The following is a 13734-nucleotide window of genomic DNA, read 5'->3' on the forward strand; positions in this document are numbered from 1 at the left end:
CATCACAAAAAACATTTTAGACTAGTAAGAGTAATTCATCATTTGAGCATTTCCAAATATTGGGTCAGGTCTAGATTTGAACCTCTTGAAGCACATGAAAAAATTGTAGTGACTTTGACATCGCAGAAGATTGAAAAAGTAAATAACACAGAGAACATTTCTAAAAAAAGAAACACTGTGGATTGAATTGCGGGACAAAATACTTGAAGCAGTATCAAACAATTCTGCAAATGTGGCACCGGTAATTATATTAGAGCAGGTGGTGGAATAAAGATGTTTCCCTTTCAAGACCTCGCCTTGACCACCAACCTATGGTGTATAGGTCCGTGCCTTAAAAAAGAATAACATGATGGCCTCCATAGCTTCAATGACCGTAAGAAACAGGCCACTTTAATAACAGGCCACTTTACTACAACTCAATCAAAGAAAAAAGTGGATAGGCACAAAGAATTGAGAAAATTAAAACATTCATTTTACTAATAAAAGGTTTTATTTTCTGATTTAACTGATGCTATTTTCAAACTGTATGTGTTTTGCACTAGTCAATTGTAACCAGCCCCCCCCCCCCCCTCTGGTCCGGGGAATAGCGGGGACTTTCGGTCCAGCCAACCCCGGGTAAATCCATCGCATTCACCCGGCACTGCGGGGCCACCTGGAAAATTAAAACACGGTTCATTTACCCGGCTATCCCCGGACCTGAGGGGGTTGGGGGGCGTGGTTACAATTGACTGGTGCATAAATACAGATTGTTTCTAAAACATTTACAAGTCCTACTATTTGTATTTGTTTTAACAATTATGAGTATATGAAAACTGAGAAATGCATTTAAGAATTTAAAAATAACTCACGAAAACATGTTCAATGGTTGTACCGTAAGTCGTGTGTCCGTGTATTTTAATATAAGTTTTGCACTCAAAATCCGATTTAGTTATTATTTAACACTAAATTTTGAGTACAAAACAATAAATTACTTAAAACACACATAAATAGTTATTGACTTCGACGCTGTAAAACTGTTGTTGTTTACTGATGACTATAATCCGTTGACTATGACACTGATTTTCACTTAAAAACGTGTATTTTACATTACAAATACTGAAAGTAACCTGAAAATTAATACCGGAAATGAATAACAACGGTGCGTCCTGCAAAATATTCCCGACAAAAAAAGACTGTCAACAAATATCGGCTATTTTGCGGTTACCCGGACCTTATTTTGTCCTGACACGAGGAAATTGTGCTCGCGAAGAATGTAAAGCATGGAATTACCTTCAAAAAGGCGAAGTCGACGTTGCAGGTTTAAATTCTAAGTAAAAGAATTTCAGAAAATAGAGGAAATTCAGAAGTCAACAAAAAAAATAATATGCGCGGCCAAATAGTATGTGCGGGCGCAAAAAAAAGTATTTTTTATTATTTTTTTTTTGGTTTTTTGAATTTTAGGTGCGGCAAATCCGACGAACAAATGATTAATTTATTGTGGCCTTAGAGACGTTAGGGATTGGAAGAATCCCGTATAACACGTCTATAATTTTAGACTAAAGACATACAAACGAAGTACTGATATCGACAGACCTTCCGTTATAATGTAAATGCTATTTGATGCAAAATCTGATAAAATTTTATTTGGAAAATAATGTTTAAATCCCAACTAACCCAAAACATGTCGCCAATGATGAATGTTTTACTCCAAAACCGGCCTCCAAAACAATCGTTTCTCAAAGCTAAATAAAACTTTTTAAACGTTTTATTTTTTTACTTTACTTTCCATAGAAAGGTATAACAATAGTATTGATATGTACACGCTTCGAAATCCTCCCAATGTGGTAAAAATCCTACAGCAAAAAAAAAGTCCGCAATCATAATAATGAACAACTTACCCCTGAATGCCGCCATGTTGTTCCCACTCACGTGACGTATCGATTGAAGTGCGCATGCCCAGCGCGTGAATTTTACAGGTACCCGCGGGGGTGGACTAGGCATGCGCAGCAAAACGGAGAGCCAATGCGCATGTCCGACTTTAACTTTTTCCACGCCCTCTTTTCGAAACACACTCAACACACGTACACACTATACAACGTTATTTAGAGGTAATCTTCATATTTAACCAGGAGTGTCTGGTGGACATTATAACGCTGTTCAGAGGTTTAAACTTCCGAGGTAACGGGACAATTAACCTTGGAAGTAAATTGTGCCTCGGAAGGTTGCTGTGTACTTATACGATTAACCTCCAAAGGATATAAACACACGCACACGCACACGCACACGCACACACACACACACACACACACACTAAATAAGATGTGATGCAAATTATACTCAAAACACAAATTGAACAGTACCGCAAAAATACATATTGTTAAAAAGCATTGATATATTTTTCCATCATGGCCTATAACTAGAAATAATGATCGTTTTGACATGTTAAACGCTTAGAATGGAATTTCAGAAAGGTACGTATTAAATTGTAATACGAAAACATACAGAAACATGAATATAATACATTCATTTAACACATCAATGCTTAATAATACATCAATTTGTACCTAAATGTTAACAAGAAAACTCATCAAAATTGTTTAATTGAGTAAGTAGGACAGTCACACATTTATTTAACACCTAACTCAACATATACATACGTATAAACTATACCTGTGGTATGAATGGAATTATGCATACAATTTTTTACAACGGATTTTGCGATTGATGATGTAAATAAAACTTTTTTGCAGCGGGTTTTAAATAGCGGGTATTTTCCGTGTTAGACTTACGTATTTCTTCTGGTAAAAAAATCCAAACTTTCCCACTGTAGCATGCAAACGAGTGTTTCTTGTATTGTGTTTCATGTCGAAAGTGAGCAATGTCTTGTCGCGCGGAAGATCGTAATCCATATCTTGTGTTGCTAGATATCTTAATAATGTCTCTTATGTAACTCGGTGTAAGATTATTAATAGATTTAAATACCATAACAGCCGTTTGATATCTGCAACGGTTTTCAAATTGAAGCCAATTTTTTAAGTAATTCATGCGATGACGTTCTAATAGGCTTAAAGAGAATAATTTTTGCAGCTCTTTTTTGAAGCATGGTGATTCGTCTCATATGAGTTTGCTTACTTCTCCCCCAAACGCTACAACAATAGTCAAACATAGGAAGTATATACGATTTATAAAAAAATTGTCTCATTTGATCCGTTAAAAAAAATAATTGAGTCTTTTTAAAAGGGCTATCTTTGCATTTATTTTCTTGCAGACAAATTCAACTTGCAGATTCCACGACAATGATAAATCAATAATAATTCAAAGCAATTTCTTCGAAGTTTCATTTTCAATTAGTACTTTGTCTACAAATAAATTGAGTGCACATGGATTTCTAAACTTTGCATTTGAACCCAGCAATATGCAATTAGTTTTTTGTGGATGTATTGCCATGTTGTTTACTTTGCACCAATTCGATACCATATCTAAATTTATTTGCAACGTACGTTGAATTTCCTGCGTATTTGAACTTTTTGCATATAGTGTAGTATCATCATCATATAAGTCAATCAAGGAATTTTCTATTTCAAAGGTTATGTCATATATATATATAAGAAAAAGAATAGGACCAAGAATGGATCCTTGAGGAACTCCAGACCTTTTACATCTTCATGAAGATTGGGAATCCCCAAACTTTACAATTTGGTGTCTATCTTTCAAATACAAAGTTATCAGTTGGACGGAATTATCACTGAAATTGTATAATTTTAATTTATGTTAAAGAATTTGGTGATCTACTAGATCGAACGCCTTTCGTAAATCAAGAAAGAGAGCACCTACATAGTTTCCATTGTCAATTCCATCAATCCAATCATCAATTATTCTTATCAGCGCTGTATGACAAGAATGTATTTCTCGAAACCCAGATTGAAATGCATGTATAACATTCGTATTTTTTAAAAATGTTTTGATTTGATCTGCCAAGTGCCGTTCAAACACACAGGGGTTTCTCTCGAAAAAAAATAAATTCTTATATATATTATATAGACAGGGGGTTGAACTCAAATTTCGCAATCCTGACACAGGTTCGCATACGGAAACAACGTAGGTAAATGTACCTTTTTCAACGAAGTGACGAATATTAAACGCTATAATTCATTAAAATAACAAAAAATAATCATATTAAATGCGCAATTTTTACCGATGCATTCCGAAGAAGAGCACAAAAAAAATCCCTCAGCATAGTTAATCTGTCAAACTCGCCATTTTCTGCGCGTGCGTTAAACTTTGTTACGAATTAATTTATTTGCTATAGTAAAAACAACCGCCGTGACGGAGCCAGTCATCAGCCAATGAAATCGCTGGATACAACTGGAGTGTTGGAAATCAAAATGTCCGAGGAAAGACAAAAATAAACTCGATGTTTGTTTTTCGCCAATTATAGTGGTGTAAATCATTTAATTACAACTAACAAAGTGGTTGGTGTTCAAATTTATGATACTTCATCGAACTGGATACATGTAATCGTACAACATTACACGCATCGTGATATTTACTGAGGTAATTTCATATATTGGATTTTTGCGAACGTGTGTCCAAATGCGATGATATATGGATTTTTATGGATAATTTAATACTCTGTTGATTTCGGTCTTTTAAAAGTCAGTTGTATATTGACATTAGTCACTTTATTTATAACAAAAACATTAATTGAACTGTTATACATTATTTACTTCATTTTTTAGAGGATTGCAAAATTTGAATTCAACCCCTTGTCTATATAATATATATAATAATTTTTTTTCGAGAGAGAAACCCCTTGTGTTCAAACACATTTGACAGTGTTGGAAGGATAGAAATTGGTTTATAATTATTTGGATCATTGCGATCAGAAGATTTATATATAGGCAAAACCTTAGCCTCTTTTAATGAGTCTGGGAATATTCCTAGCCGTATGCTATTATTTATAATGGACGTTAGTGGTATAACAATACAATCACCACATTGTTTTAGGATATTAGGCCCTATTCCATTTAATCCTGTAGCTTTTGCCGTATTAAGCTTATCAATATACATTTCTACCTCTAATGGGGTGATGTAAGATATATCAAAGTACTGACCCTTTAGCAAACTATTTAATTTAGTACCAAGTTTTGAAAAATGTGTTTCATCGAACACTGATTTATTGATACAATCGGATATGTCAGTAAAATGCTTATTGAACACATCTAATATTTGTGCATCGCCAACAACATTTATTCCGGTTGTATGAAGTTATTGTGGTAATATTATACTATTATTGTTAATAGTGTCATTAATATTATTTAACTCCCTGAGGTTCTTCCATAACACCCTAGAATCTTTACAGTTTTTACAGCTTTATTGTTATTATCTTTCTTGGTTTTTCGTATTAATCGAGTAACATTATTTCTTGAAAGTCTATATTCCGACCACTGTTTACGCTTTTTGAGTCGATTTCGTTCTTTTATAGCAAACATAATTTCGTCAGTATTCCAGGCTGGTTGTGTTTCAAATTTTATCCGTTTTTCTTTCAGTGGCGCATGGTGCGACAACACCTCATTCGGTCGCTTATATAAAACTTCCATGGCTTCATTAGGGTCTTGAATTTGTTCAACCCCATTTATATTTACCTTCTTAAGATCAATGCAGAAGGAAATTTCTGAAAGACCTATATTTTAATGTATGATGTTGATGCGTGTTTTCTGAATCCTTTTGTAAACGGGCAGCTCTAGTGAAACAAACTGGAAAGTGGTCACTTATATTTAGACTTGATACAAATGCTTCACATACTCGATCCACTGAGTTCGTATATACATTATCTATAATAGAAGATGTTTTCTCTGTTACCCTTGTAGGAACATCTATAAGCTGGTTTAATCCGTATTTTATAATACAATCCTGCCATGCGGTAATTTTAAATGACCCACATTCGGCATTATAATTTATGTTAATGTCTATGATATGATACTCTAAATTTAAGTCTTCAACATTCTTTAACTGATTACTGAACATATTAATCCATTCTAACTTACTATCAGGTGGTCGATAAATGAAACGCAATAAAAATGGTTTGGCATTGCAAAAACATACTTCAATCCAAATTGCTTCAATGTGTTCAGACTCAAATTCTTTTCTGCGAATGAATGGGATATTTTCTCTTATGTACACCAATATGCCACCGCCCTTTTTAGTGTTTCTATCTTTACGTTCAAAAATATAACCAGGAACGTTTATCATTTTGTCTGAAATTCTGGCAGTCAAAAATGTTTCACAGAAACCAAAAATATCAAAAGTTTTGCGCGATGACATCAAATAATATTTGATTTCATCAAATTTTGGCAAGAAATGTTGGACATTCAAGCATGCAACGTGTAAACCTTTGCAACGAAAATGAAATGTGTCATCGTGTTCATTTATAAATACTTTACCTAATAGTGTTTCATTAGTGCTGTACTTGTGATTGCATTTAAGGTTGATGATTTTAGCAGATATATTACGTCTTACACATACACAATTATAAAAATTACACTCTGAACAAATATTAAGCAAATTTTCAAACCTGTTCTTGCTAGTAAAATCAATTGTGTGACTGTCAGTAAATCCCTAATAGAAAAGTCGTCGACATGCTTCTGTTTCATGATTATTCATAGTGCAGTTCGTACAAAAGACTCTATTCTTGTTGAAACTATGTCCGTGCATAACACCCTCATAAGAGGACTGTCTATACGGATGGGATTGCCCGTGTTCAGATCGTTCTCCCGCAAGTCCATAGCCAGTCCTTCCGGCAAACTCGTTCCTTCCGGTTCGCTGTCGTTCTGGCTGCGTATACCAACCGTTTCCGGTGGGATGATCTATTCCAGTGTCATGTCGGCCAGGATGTTTATACCACGCGCTTCCGGCAGAGTGATACCTTCCAATATCCTGTCGCGCCGGATGTTCCTACATTGCACTTCCGGTGAAATTATTTCTTCCGGCGTCTTGTCGCTCCGGAAGTTCCGCCCCGGAGCTTCCACTGGGGTGTAACATTCCCGTCAGATGTCGCGCCGGATATTCTCGATATCCACTTCCGGTACAGGGATCCCTTCCGGTGTTCTGTTGTGGATGTCTTTCATATGGATGGCGCATAGGATAATTAAAACCATCTCTTTCGGTTATCTCGTTTCTTCTGGTCTCAGGTCGCACATATTGTTCATTACAAGACCGTTTTGTGAACCGATTCCTTTTTGTAAATTGTCCAACCGGATGTCTAGTGTAAGCGTTTCCGGTGAAGTGGCCAGTTTGTTTTTCGTGCTGCACCTGATATTGGTAACCGTTCCTGTCGGAATTGTTGTCACCTTGAAAGACGGTGATGGAAAATTTCTCCTGTCCGCAATATTAACACGGCGATTGATGCATTGAAATAGCCTTGTTTCACCTTGGTCATTAATGTGTATACCATCACTATTGAAGAGATGTTGGACCGCGTTTCCATTTCGGTAGACGAAGGAGATATATATATCCATTACCTCAGCATCAGTCTCTGCACACACACACGCTGTACCAATTCATTTATCGGAGAGACATTTGCATCCCGTCGTGGACACACAGTGCACACATAAACTTTACATTCACACTGGCACAAATGTTCAACGGTTTTCTTAAGATCTCCGTAGATTGTATCCAGTGGAGCCCGGGCAGCAGCATCATTCCCGCCGGCGTAGATTATAACCGAATGCCACTTTTCCTTGCTTGAATCATTTAACGTAGTGCAGATGTGTGATAACTTCTTGCCTGGATTTACGTCAAGTTCAACTTTTGGATGCAGACGCCGAAATTTCATACACTTGAGGATTGAATCGCCAATCACCAGTGTTTTTATTTTGTGCTCAATCGGTCTCACGTCGTTTTCAAAAGCTGTTTTCTGTGATGTTATTTTTGTAGAAATTGGTTTACTCTGTAATTTCAATGTTTCATTTAGTTGTTTCACTGCGTCAGATATCGCTTGCAATTTCTTTACATTGGATTCGTTTATTTTTTCACAAGACGACTTCAGCTGCATATTACTGGATTCCACATCTTCATGGTGACGGTCAGTAAGATCAGCGTTTGTTTAATTTTGTCTTTTGACGCTGAACATTTCATCCCGTAGTTGAGCAAAACCCTCTTCTGTCTGGGTAATATGATATTCCAGATTAGTTTCTAATCGACTGACATATTCTTGTAGACCTTTGAGTAAAGCAATGGTTTCCGAGATGGGAAGTTGAAAATCTATGGCATCGACTTCGTTTGTACTTGTTGTCTGTGAATTTTCTACGCGGCATTCTGTATCGGTATGTATTCTTAATTGAACTTCACTGTTGCAGTCAATTAAAGTCACTGTTTCTTCTTCAGGCTGAATGACAAGGTTCGATGGGTGCAGCAACTCTTTTAACGACAAATTAATATATTGCACCGTAACGCCCCTTTCTACTAAATTATTTTTGATAGAAGATACTATTTCCGGCAGATGATCTTCGTGGAACCATTCGATTTGTTTTCCGTTTACAAGACATGAACAGGCCGTGTGATACATATTTAAGGTTTAATGTCCCTTACCATTGTTGACCTTAAATTTAGTCTCGACAAATCGCTTCTTTTTGTCATGAACATGCGTCTTTAAACTCTGGCCTTGCATTTCTCCCGGGCTGTATAATTGTTCAGCGGCAGCCTTTAACACTTCGTAGGTGCTGTGCTGAACCGGAACATAGTCCTTCCTCCAGTGTCTTCTACAGTAACAGTGTCCCTATCACATGCGCTGTACCTTTTCTTCAGCGCTTTCTGTTCATTTAACTGATATTGCCGTTTCTCCATAAGTGCGACGCCGGTTTCCAGAACACTTTCAGTCACCGTTAATTCCATGTTTCACGGAATATCGCGAACAAACTTGTATCAATACATTAGAAAAATACACGTGCGTCTTATTTTTTACATTTTTCAGTCTGTTTTAACTAAATACTTATATACTTGTATACTTAAATTTGTTGCTTGTGTCTGTAGTTTTCATTGTATTATAGTACATAATATTTATTTGTTTGAATTATGTTGTGATTAATTTCATTTCATAAAGTTACTACTGATTTATATATTGACATATTATATATTATATTTATTGGATCATAAATATGAGATATTTGCAATGCGTTTATGTATGTAAGCATGAAGCAAGAGAAGAGGAAATGGAGTCTGGCTTAAAATGGACACTTAAACATCGAAGACAAACACCACATAACGTCACGACATCAAAAGACTGTGCATCTGTTGTTTATCATATTATGTTAAGGACCATTATTTTCAGGGAATTGTATTATCGGCAAATACGTATCGCGATATATCACGATTCGTTTTGAAGAATTGCGATACGAGACAATTAATCACCGTGTACAAATGACGTTCACAATAAATAATATGAACAAAGGCGCTACCTCTCCGGGCTTGAAGTGTTATTGCCGGACACTTTAAAGTTTACTAAATGACTAAGTGAAACATACTAGGAGTAAAACGGAAACGTTTTTCGTATGTGTTAATGAAACTTGGAAGTGTTTCGCCCTATTTTAAATAACAAGCAGTTCTGCTGCTGTTGGCAATTTATTTAATATATACACAAACATCTACAATAATGTTGTATACATTACATATAATGCATTATTATTGGTGCATTACGCATGCGCAGCAATGGCGCACAATTTTAAAAATCTTGGTAAAATAAGTGGAAAATTTTGAGTTAAACAAGGATAAAAAGGACGTAATGAGTGTTTGATTACATGTATGACTTATTGGATATACGTGTGTTGATGTATGTGATTATAGTGTAAATCGGATTACGCATAGACGGATTATCAGTGTTTATGGGGAAACGAAACAGGAGTAACACATCTCCCGCGAGTGCACAGGTAACGGACACACCAAAGAGACTAAACATGTCACAAACAAGCCCTTCCGTTTTTACGAACGGACATGTGATTCAAAATGGACAAGCCTGTTTTTTACAACCAGGAACTCTAAATTATGGGCAATACACATTGGGTACAACTGGGCTTTCACCTGGGACAGGTCAAACTATTGGACAGGTACCCGGTACACCAATATCACAACAAAGTCAGGTGACTGTAGATCCCTTCACAATACTTTTACAGCGTCTAGACAGGCTCGAGGGCAGATTGGGCGGATTAGATACGATCCAGTCATCGCTTAACACCGTTATAAGCAGACTAGACAGTACGGATAAGAAGATTAAAGACTTCGAACAAAGGCTATCAGATGTTGAGAAAAGTCAGCAGTTTGATACCGAAACCGTTGATGCCATTACAACAAAACAGAAAGAAATAGAACAGCTCACAACTAGGCTCAAAACTTTAGAATCGGAAAAGGCGGCAAGTAACGAACTCATGTACAAACTTAAATGTGATGAGCTTAAGAAAAATTTGTTGTTCTTCCGTGTTGAGGATTCAAACACAGAGTCTGACATCGATCGTACGAATAGCATTTTTACGATCATAGAGAACAAAATGCAGATAGAAGGTGCCAAAGAGAGGATCAAACTTCAAACCGAGAGAATGGGGAGATATAAAACAGGAAGCACCAGGCCGGTGCTTGTTAAATTTGACAGATTTGAAGACCGCGAATCTGTACGTCGTTCTTGCCCAAAGTTAAAGGACACATCTATAGGTGTTAACCAACACTTACCAAGGGAGATCATGGAACAACGCAAACCGCTTATGGACGCGTTCAAAAGGCGAAACGCGACAAAAAGCGGACCTTCTTCAAGTACGACAAGTTGTACATCGACGGACAAGAGTACATTCCTGAAACGGCGGCCACGTCTAGGAAAAAGGGGCGTCAAGAGAGTGATATCCACTTTCTTACCTGGAACGTTGAGGGTTTAACTACACATAAGAAATCATGTGAAAGTTTATACAACTTTTTAAATAACTACGATGTTATATGTTTAACCGAAACTTGGACTAACAGTAAATCAAACACTGATCTCAAAGGCTATTATGCTATTCATTCGTATCGTAAATTTCAACACCGCAGGGCGAAAAGGGCCAGTGGGGGTATAATTATTTATGTGAAAGAGAATATACGGAAAGGCATAACGGTAGTTCGGAATAGACTTGATACCATAGTTTGGCTTAAGTTTTGTAAGCAGTACTTTGGGAATGACAGCGATTGGTACGTTGCAGTCTCCTACATACCACCAGAGAACTCACCATTACATGCGGTATACGATTGCGATTTATTTGCGGAGATTGAAAATGATCTGGAGTATTTCGCACAGCGAGGTAGAACAATATGGTTAGGGGATTTAAACAGTAGAATCGGACAAAAGAGTGATTATATAGAACACGAGGTGATCAATGACCTTGATCTTAGTGACTCAATAAATGATAAACCGCCTAGACGGTCATCAATGGACCATACAAGTAACCGTTTTGGGGATTATTTGCTTGATATTTGCAAATCAAATAATATATGTATAATGAATGGCAGGTCGGGAGATAATGGCTGTTACACTTGTTTTACGCACAACGGTGAAAGTCAGATAGATTATGTTTTAACTAGATACAGTAATTTCACCTATGTTAAAGACTTTTGCGTTAACCCATACAATGAACATTCGAACCATACCCCTATTACGTTTACTCTCACTGTTGGGAAAACAGGTACAACCGGACAGCAAGAATATAGAGAGTTCTTTAAATGGAATGATGAGACAAAACACTTGTTTTTGCAAGATGTACAAAGTAGCATACTAGATTTGACGGATAATCTTCGTAATGGCGAGCAAACGTCGGAAGGTGTAGAACAATCAGTGACATTTTTTACACAATACATTAACGCGCGTGCAGAGAAATACTTCAAAAAAGTAGTGAGAAGTAAACCAGGGACATTTCAAGATAGTTCATGTTCAGAGAAGAAGACATGGTTTAACGCAGAATGTCGCGATAAATTGACACAATATAAAGACGCACTTTCGCGCTTTAATTGTAACCGATCACCGGTAAACTTTGAATCTATGAAACGTTGCAAAAAGGATTACAAATATACAATTCGGAGAACAAAGCGTAGTTATGAAATAGCTAAAGGGAAACAAATGCATGACTTAAGACGAGAAAAGCCACGGGAAGTTTTGGAAACGTTTTAAAAAGTCGAAAAACCAAAGTGACCCTACCATTACCTTAAATGACTTTTACGAACATTTCAAAGATTTAGCGGATGATTCTGAAAATCTACCAGATGTTGAGATTGAGACATTCTTAACCGAATTTGACAACGTGCAAGATAGGAATGTTATGTTTGATGAACTTGATAACAGAATAATAGAAAGTGAAATCACACGCGCAATTAAAAAGCTGAAACGAAATAAGTCTTGTGGAAAAGACAATATTATTAATGAATATTTTATCGAAGCGGCGGACTTATTATTAGAGCCATTGTGTATATTATTTAACAGCATTATGGACACGGGTGTGTTCCCACAGTGTTGGTCGCAAGGTATTATTGTACCTGTACTTAAAAAGGAACCCAGAGACGAAGTAAACAACTACAGGGGAATTACTCTTATCAGCTGTTTCGGGAAGCTTTTTACTAACGTTATTAACGAAAGACTGAAAACGTGGTCGGCAAAATATGACAAAATCACAGATGCTCAATTCGGGTTTAAAGGAGGTCATAGCACAACGGACGCCATATTTATACTTCAAAATATCGTAGAGATGTACCTTAACGAACGGAAAAACGTGTATGCTGCGTACGTCGACAACTCCAAGTGTTTCGACAGGATATATAGGGATGGACTCTGGTTTAAGTTGATTAAGGAGGGAATAGACGGAAAAATATTAAAGATTGTCCGGACCATGTACAGCACGGTCAAATCGTGCATAAAACACACAAATAACCTATCGGAATTCTTTGACAGTGGAGTAGGCCTTTTCCAGGGGGAGATAACCTCGCCGATAATGTTTTGCCTATTCGTAAATGACATCGAGATAGAGATGCAACAGAACATTAACGCAGGACTTACGCTAGATGAACTGACAATTTTTCTCATTATGTTTGCAGACGATTGTGTCTTATTAAGTGAAACTGCAGAAGGATTACAATGCCATTTAGACTGCTTAAGGGATTACTGCGATAAATGGAGGCTTAAAGTAAATGTTGACAAAACAAAGATCATGATTTTTAAACGAGGTGGTCGAGGTCGAAATAATACTGACTTTGTGTATAACGGTGAACTGATTGAGATTGTTGACACTTTTTGCTACCTAGGATTTAATATTAGCTCAAACGGTAAATTTCGAAAAGGAATAGACGCTATAGCTAATAAAGCGATAAAATCGGTGATGTCACTTAAAAGCATTACGGCTGGAGGTTATATACCAGTCAATATACATTTTGATTTATTTGATGCATATGTATTGCCTGTACTTGAATACTGCTCTGAATTGTGGGGGTTTGCCACGGCTGACAATCTTGAACGTATTCACAGGAAATATTTAAAGCAGATACTTAATGTTAAAATTACAACCAATAATCTTTCATTGTATGGAGAAACTGGTCGTTTCCCTTTGATGATACATAGGAAATTGAGAATTGTTAAATATTGGTTTAAACTGATGAATAGTTACAACACTAATTGTATATTATATGCAACATATTGTAAATTAATGAATGATTGTGTTAAAGGGCGAACGAACTGGTTGAGTAATGTGAGACAGCTGT

The sequence above is a fragment of the Mya arenaria genome, chromosome 7, assembly GCF_026914265.1.
Source record: "Mya arenaria isolate MELC-2E11 chromosome 7, ASM2691426v1".
NCBI lineage: Eukaryota > Metazoa > Mollusca > Bivalvia > Myida > Myidae > Mya > Mya arenaria.